At 42.8% G+C, this 8,087-nt stretch overlaps 1 non-coding gene across 1 annotated transcript; it reads left to right on the top strand.

Annotated features, from left to right (window-relative positions):
- The first annotated feature begins 3,165 nt into the window (after positions 1–3,165).
- Positions 3,166–3,272, top strand: LOC148568159 (small nucleolar RNA R71). Its single transcript, XR_015881449.1, has one exon. It is a non-coding gene; the product is annotated as a small nucleolar RNA R71 (small nucleolar RNA).
- The last annotated feature ends 4,815 nt before the right edge of the window (positions 3,273–8,087 follow it).

Raw genomic sequence — 8,087 nt, 5'->3', positions numbered from 1 at the left:
TTGTTCGATCTTCTCTCGAATCTGTGGGCATTCATCCTCGTTGAACTGGAATGTTAACTCAGGCAATATCTTTTTGAGCTTTATCCGTTCAAATTCAAGTTCATGGAATGCAGTTTTGAATTTCTCTTCATCAAAAGGGCTGCCCTCAATCGGTTCCTTTCTCTTTTGCCTCTTGGAGCTCGATGATGCCATAAGTAAGAGTTGATGTGTGAAAGTGTTGAGGGGTTGTGGATAAGTGGTGGAATTCGGTTGGGTTTGGATAGGGTGTAGCTTGGAGAATTGTACTTCGAGAGTGAGAAGTCTGAAGAAGTGGTTGCTGGAATGTGAAGGGAAGTACGGACTAGGAATCACTTATATAGGAAAGTGGTGAGTGAATGGAAGGTGTGGATTGATGGAGTGGGTGTGTGATGGACGGATGGGGTTTAGCAATGGATGAGCACAAGGATCATCAACTTTATGATGGGGTTGGTTCAGTTTCCAAGCTTATTCTTCTTCCAATGTTGCATGGCAACAATTCCCAATGCAATCCCCTTGAAGACACGTGTATAGTCCTCTCTTTTTATGGTGGCCGAACCCCCCTTCAATTGTCCCATCAATTCTCCTACAAAATAAAAGAAATATGATTAATAAAATTGTGGAAAGTGGCGGCAAAATTTGAAAAGAAGAGAAAGAGTAACTACTTTTTAAAATTTTTGTTTCTAGTTACTAATTGCTATTCATGAGTGCAAACCAAATAACCAACTAAATGTCCATGTATGCAACATTGGTGACACCAAACTTAGTTTGTGGCACTGTGGTGTAAGAAGATTTGTTCAAGGTGCTAAGAGTGACATGCTATGAGTTGCATTCATGCTCTCTTAGTGTGCCTTGAACACCAAACTTGTTCTTCACTATATGTTGCATTCAAGGATATGTCAAAGTTGATTTGAATTTCATGAACCTTACTTTATTAACTACTTTAAAAGCATGTAAAACATGGGTTGCCTCCCATGAAGCGCTTCTTTAGCGTCACTAGCTTGACATTCTGCCTTTTGTCAGGGTGGCTGGTAGTGCTTCAGATCTTCTCCTCTTGCAGTAAACCTATATCCATTGGCTTCACCAAGGATCTCTACATGTTCTAGGGAGAGAACTTTATTGATGGTGAAAACCTTGGGTAGCTGAGATGGGATGGTGGGGAGATGAGGTGGAATATCTGGGAAGTAAGCTGAGATCACTTTATCCCCTGGAGAGAAATCTTCTGTAGGGATCTTCTTGTTCCTCCATCTCCTTAGTGCCTTCTTCTTTGTTTCTTTTGCTGTTATCCTGCTCTTTGTGGTCTCTTTTCCTAGGGAGATTTTGTTACTGGTCTCATATGATTCTGGTGATTTTGGCTCCACTTGAGTTTCCTTTAGCTGTGACACCTTCTGGCTGTTTTGCTTATCAACCAAGGGGATTCCCAGGTGTACATTTTGTGCTTCAGTGCTTGTTTCTTCCACCAGTGCTTTGTTGTGATTTTCTCTTGGTTCCTTGTTTTCCTAGTCTGCTTCTTGTGAGGGTTTGAAGACATTGAATGCGAGTTGTTCATCATTTATCCTCAGTATTAGCTCTCCTCGCTCCACATCTATGAGTGCTCTGGCTGTAGCGAGGAACGGTCTTCCCAATATGATTAGGTGGATGGGACTCTCTTCCATTTCCAATATGACAAAATCGGTGGAGAGGAAATAGTTTCCCACTTTCACCAACACATTTTCAACCACTCCCACTGCTTGTTTTTGAGTTTTGTCAGCCTGCCTGATGACTACGTCTGTGGGCATTAGCTCAGTGATCTGCAGCCTCTTCATTAGAGATAGAGGCATTAAGTTGATGCTTGCTCCCAGGTCACAGAGTCCCTTATCAATCAGTGTTTCTCCTATGGCACAGGGGATGTGAAAACTCCCTGGGTCCTTCCTTTTTGTAGGCAACTCTGTTTGAATGAGAGCACTGCACTCCTTATTCATCACTATTGTTTGTCCTCCCTTGAGTCAGCTTTTCCTAGTTAGCAGCTCCTTCATATACTTAATGTATGAGGGCATTTGTTGGAGGGCCTTGATGAATGGTATGTTTACATGGAGAGATGCAAACATGTCAAGAAACCTTGAGTATATTCTCTTCTCTACACCACCATTGAGTATTTGAGGAAAGGGTGCATAGAGTCTTAGCAGCTCCTTCTATGTGATTATGGTTTCTTGATGATTCTCTTCCTGCTTTCCTGCTGATGTATCTTCAGGTTGTTCTAATGGTTTGTTCGGCTCTTCCTCAGTCTCCTTATCACTTATAGTAACCATCTTGCAATCTTCCCAGCTGACCTTCTTTGCTTCACCTCTCGAATTTTTTTCTGTGTCACTTGGGAAGCTATCAGTAGGTTTGGGGATCTTCTCAAAAATGTATCCCACTTAAAACTCCAGCCTCTTGATGGTGTCTCCCTGGTTCTTGATATTGGCTCGCACCTCCTCCTTGAACACCTTGTTATCTTGGATTTCCTTACATATGCCCTCAAGTAGAGTCTCAATCCTTGATAGTCTTTCTTCCGATGATGGAGAGTTGAGATTGGAAGGATGAGAAGGGCCATTTTGACATTGGTATGGATGTTGAGAGGTGTTGTTAGGTGGGTGTTGATATGACCTCTGTGTGGAGTGTTGGTGAGCTGCATTGTTGTTGGGGTTGTGGCGTCTCTGATCTTGGCCTTGATCCTGTTGGTTTCCCCACCCAAAGTTTGGGTGGTTCCTCCAACCAGGATTATATGTTTTGGAGTATGGGTCATGGTTCTGCCTAGGTGAATTTCCAATGTAGTTGACTTGTTCCTGATCACCTTATGCTTCTTCATTCACTCCTTCTTGAGCTACTGCTGACGTGGTGATTGCTGCCACTTGATTCCTCTCCATATTTTTGGTAAGGTCAGCCAACTGCTTGGTGATAAGCTTGTTTTGAGCTAGCAGTGCATCCACATTGTTCAGCTCCATCATTCCTCTAGTGTTGCCTCTTTCAGAAGTATAGAAGTAGTCATTCTCTACTACAGTCTCAATGACATCTATGGCTTCTTTAATGGTCTTCTTCTTATTCAGAGATCCCCCGGATGAGTGGTCTACTGCCTTCTTTGATTCATACGAAAGGCTTTCATAGAAAATGTGCAACTGCACCCATTCATTGAACATATCTGGCGGGCATCTTCTTGTCAGGTCCTTAAACCTCTCCCATGCTTCATATAGAGTCTCACCATCTTACTGCCTGAAGGTTTGTACCTCAGCTCTCAACCTGTTGATTCGTTGAAGAGGATAGAATCTTGCCAAGAATTTGTTCACCACGTCTTCCCAGGTTGCTAAACTCTCCTTTGGAAAGGATTCCAGCCATTTAGATGCTTTGTCCTTGAGTGAGAAGGGAAACAGAAGTAGTCTATAGGTGTCAGGGTGAACACCATTAGACTTCACAGTATCGCATATCCTCAGGAAGGTGGTTAGATGTTATTTGGGGTCTTCTTGGACACTTCCTCTGAATGAACAATTGTTTTGAACAAGGGTGATGAGCTGTGGCTTTAGTTCAAAGTTGTTGGCATGTATGCTTGGCCTTTGGATGCAACTTCCACAGTTTCTTGGATTTGGGTTGATGTAAGAACCCAGAACTCTTCTCTCTTGTCCAGCCTGATGCGCTGGACCTTCTCTGCCATGGTTGTGAGCCTCTTCTTCATGATGGTTCCCCATATTCTCATTCATGTCTGGTTCAATGTACTCCTCCTCTTCCTCAGCACCAACTACTCTCTTCTCTCTTGCTTCCCTCCTTAATCTAAGGAAGGTCCTCTCAGGTTCAGAATCAAAGAAAGTTGAAGCCCTGCTTTTTCTACCTGTCATACAACCAATAAGGCACAAGCAAGAAAGATAGATGCAGATAATATTTTCTGCAGAAATACTATTAGTGTGAGTGATGCAATATATCAAACAGTTAGTGGGTCAGGGAAGCAAATATTAAAACAAAATGCAGGTAACACCACTAATAGGTGAAAGGTAAAAGGAAAGAAATAACTAAAACTGAAAGTAAATTACTCAGATGAAACTAAATCAAACAAAAGGAAAATGCTCAATCTAGTTATCCACCAATTTAATCATTGTTGATACAAAATCAATCCCCGGCAACGGCGCCATAAACTTGATGCACGGAAAATTGTCTCTTAACAAATCTCCCTCGGTAAGTATACCGAATTGTCATCAAGTAAAAACTCACAATAGAGTGAGGTCAAATCCCACAGGGATTGATTGGTCAAGAAACTTTAATTGGAGGAATGTTCTAGTTGAGCTAAGCAGAATTTGGTTTGAGAGTTACAGGAAATTAAATGGCGGGAAAGTAAATAGCAGAAAATGTAAATGCTGGAAATAAAGAGCTGAAAATAGATGACGGAAAAAAAATTGCAGAATCTTAAATGGGAATGGGGAAGATGATCATAGAAGTAATGGGCAGAAATTAAAGAGAATGGGTAAGATCAGAAATGGGGAGTTCATTGGGCTTAGGAGATGTTGCATCCTCCGGATCAAGTTCATTTTCATCTCTTCTTCAATCAATGCATTCATTGATCTCCTTGGCAATCTTAAGTGATTGAATTCCAATTCCTTGGTAATTCAATCTCTCAAATCTTGATCAATAGCCAATTCCTTGGTCCAATTGCTCATGAGAAGAGATGAGGTATGGTCACTGATTATACCACATGTATTTCCAAATCAAAGTGTTGGTAGGATTATATGTCACTATATCCATCCAAACCCCAATTTGGTCCAACATGAGAAAGCATTTCTAGCATGATCTTTTCATTCCTCTTCCAAGGTTCCGAAGAGATCCAAGTATGAATAGCTTCTTTTCCAAGATAACTACTCAATTGGGTGAAGATTGAAAGCTTTTTAGTAAAATCAAGAGAAAAGAAAGAAGAAGAATAATGAAAACTATTATTGATCCATCAAATTACAACAGAGCTCCCTAACCCAATGAAAGGGGTTTAGTTGTTCATAGCTCTGGGAATGGAAAACAAAGAAGGAGAATGCATTCTGAAAAGTTAAACTAGAAGTTGCAGAGAATGTAAAAAATACAGAGAGTAATTCTAATAATGCCCAAAAAGCTCCCTTCTAGTTCAAAGTTCTCCCTATTTATACTATTCTTCTGATCTTCTAGTTGGCTCTTCAAGTCTTGGATATGGGCCTTTGGATCTTGAGTTAAAGTAGTTATCGTCTTCATTGGGCTCAGCTTTACTTGCAGAGAAAGTGTGCAGTAGGTATGGACTTTAGCTTGGGGCGTTAGTGGTGTTAACGTTAAGTGAAACTGCGGGGTCGAGAACGCTAGTGACAATCACCTTTTTCACTAACGTTCCTAACCCAAAAATGGTCCACGTTAACTTCAACGTTAGTGGCACTAACGTGACCACTAACGTTGCTTCTTGGCCCTTCGCAAACGTTACTGGGGTTTACCTTTTCCAATAACGTTGAGAGTACCCCTTTCTCCCTACATTAGAGTTCACGTTAGTATAGTTAACGTGGCCTTTAACGTAGGCTTGCCAAATCTTCGAGAGCGTTAGTGACACTTACCTTTGTCACTAACGCTTCAAAACGCCCCTACTTCCCACGTTAGAGTTCACGTTAACTAGGTTAACGTGACTTCTAATATGGTATTGATAGCCATCTCCAACGTTAGTGACAAAGGTGAGTGTCACTAACGTTGGCTCATCATCCCTCTTCTCCACGTTAGCTTCCACGTTAATGTAATTAACGTGGCAACTAACGTGGCTCATAGTGGCTTAATCCAATGTTAGTGACAAAGGTGAGTGTCACTAACGTTGGTGATTCCTTGCTCCCTCCACGTTAGAGTCCACGTTAACTAGGTTAACGTGACTCTTAACGTGGCAAATATGAGCTTAGTCCAACGTTAGTGACAAAGGTGAGTGTCACTAACGTTGGCATTATCTTCCTCATCCACGTTAGAGTTCACGTTAACTGAGTTAACGTGATTCTTAACGTGGCCAACTGCCACTTTGGAACGTTAGTGGCACTTACTTTTACCACTAACGTTGGAGTTCTACTTCTCTTCCACGTTAGCTTCCACGTTAACATAGTTAACGTGGCAACTAACGTGGGCTATGATGGCTCACGAAGGCGTTAATGGCGATCACTTTTCTTATTAACGTTGCAAACTAGCCTTCATTCCACGTTAGTGGTCACGTTAGCTAGACTAACGTGGTTCCTCCTTGCTTCCTTTGTCCTGAAATCAAGCAATAAAGTGCATTAAAGCTCTAATCCAAGTTATGAGACGTGCATCATTCAATTTGTCATTTAATTCATGCATAATTCTTATGAAATCATGTAAAATTCACAATGTTTGCTTGAATCAAGATGTAAGTGAATATTTACCCAAAACTTGCTTATTTCCTAAGAAAGCGCATGAAACTACCCTAAAACCATAAAGAAAAGGTCAGTGAAATTGGCCAAAATGCCCTAGCATCATGTTTACACCCAAAAATAGAAGATCCTCCCCCACACTTAAGTCATGCACTGTCCCAGTGCCAAAGGAATCACTCGGGGAGGAGTCAACCATGTGAAGCTACACCGCCTGGCGGTGGTGAGTGATGATGATGTTGGTAGATAATGATGGTGCTGGATGGCTGTGTGGTGGTCTCAGCTCGATGCTCCTCAAGTGTGTGACCAGCTGGCTCAGATGCTGTCTCAGCTCTCGGTTCGGCTACAGATGTCGGCTCCTCAACTCGCGGCTCGTCGGCTCTATGCTCCTCAGCTCTCTCAACTACTACCTCCTCAGCTGTGGGCTCCTCCGGTCTCTGCTCAGGGTGTTCAACTGCCTGGCCAGCTTCAGCTGCTGGCTCCTCAGATGCAAGCTCCTCGGCCTCAGGCTCTGGTGTATCTGGAGGAGGTGGCCCAGGGTATCTACCCTCAAATTTTGCCACTATCCACTAGAAGCGGCGAGTGTTGCGGCACTCGGATCGGTGGATGGTCTGAAGGAGCTCCCGGCACAACTCATATGGTGTCTGGGGTCTGGGTGTGGGTGTGGGTGCGGGTGCTGTAGGAGGTGCTGAAGGCTCGACTGCTGCTGATGAAGGCTCCATGGTCTTCTTCTTCTTCTGAGACGGCCCGTCATAATCGTCGTATGGCAGAAATGGCTACTTACTAATGTAGACAGACGTCCGATCTGTTGGGCGTCTCTCTACACCAGATAAAGCTACTAATCTGGTGATGAGTGATGGAAAGTGAATGTCGTATTTCAGCTATTGGTTCACCTTCATCATCGACTCTCTGATAAGGGGAAGAACAGAGATCCTCTTCCCCTCCAGAATAGCCCACAGCAGAACTGCCACCCGGACTCTGATTTGCGTGGCATGCGTGCTCAGAAGAATGTAATCGGCAATGATCTGCTGCCAGATCCTTGCCTCTGGGTTGAGGTCAGTGCACGCAATGCTCAACGAGACCGGCTGCTCTCCCTTGCTGTATTCCCATCAGGCCTCAAGCTAGCCAATCTTTTCAGGACTATATCCAAAGAGATCTTACCCGTTGTCACGTCTGTCATTAATTGAGTATAAGTGTCTCGAGCCGGAGGAATATGGGGAATATCCAAGAGGGCCTCTAAAGTAGTATTAGAGGTGTCCAAGGTGACACCTCTTAGAAAAACAGTTTGGGCATCCCTCTTGAGGAAATTTGCGTAAAATTCCTTGACCTGGTGTTCATTTACTCCCACCGGATCGGATTTTACGAATCTCCAATGATAAAATCTTATTTTGTTAAGAATTGTATCCGCATATTTCTCAGGCAGGTTTAGCTTTCTCTCATAATGAAAGGCGCGCTTTTCTAGCTTTTTGTACTGTTCCTGGGCTTCAGCATTGATGAAAGTATTTGGATGGTCACTGGGAGGTACGAGAGGAGGATGAGCCAAAGGATTGGCTTTCTCCTTTCCCTTCTGGGCCATCCTGAAAAAGACAAAAATAGAATATAACTCAGGGGAAACAGATAAAATTCACATGAAGAAGAAGGATATAATCAAATAATTTAAATAAAAGCCAATAAGGTAAACAAACATTAATCAGGGAAGAACATGTA

The sequence above is a fragment of the Arachis ipaensis genome, chromosome B4, assembly GCF_059453495.1.
Source record: "Arachis ipaensis isolate K30076 ecotype BB chromosome B4, ASM5945349v1, whole genome shotgun sequence".
NCBI lineage: Eukaryota > Viridiplantae > Streptophyta > Magnoliopsida > Fabales > Fabaceae > Arachis > Arachis ipaensis.
Note: the sequence above shows the minus strand (reverse complement) of the source record. Positions and strands in the feature narration are given on the sequence as shown.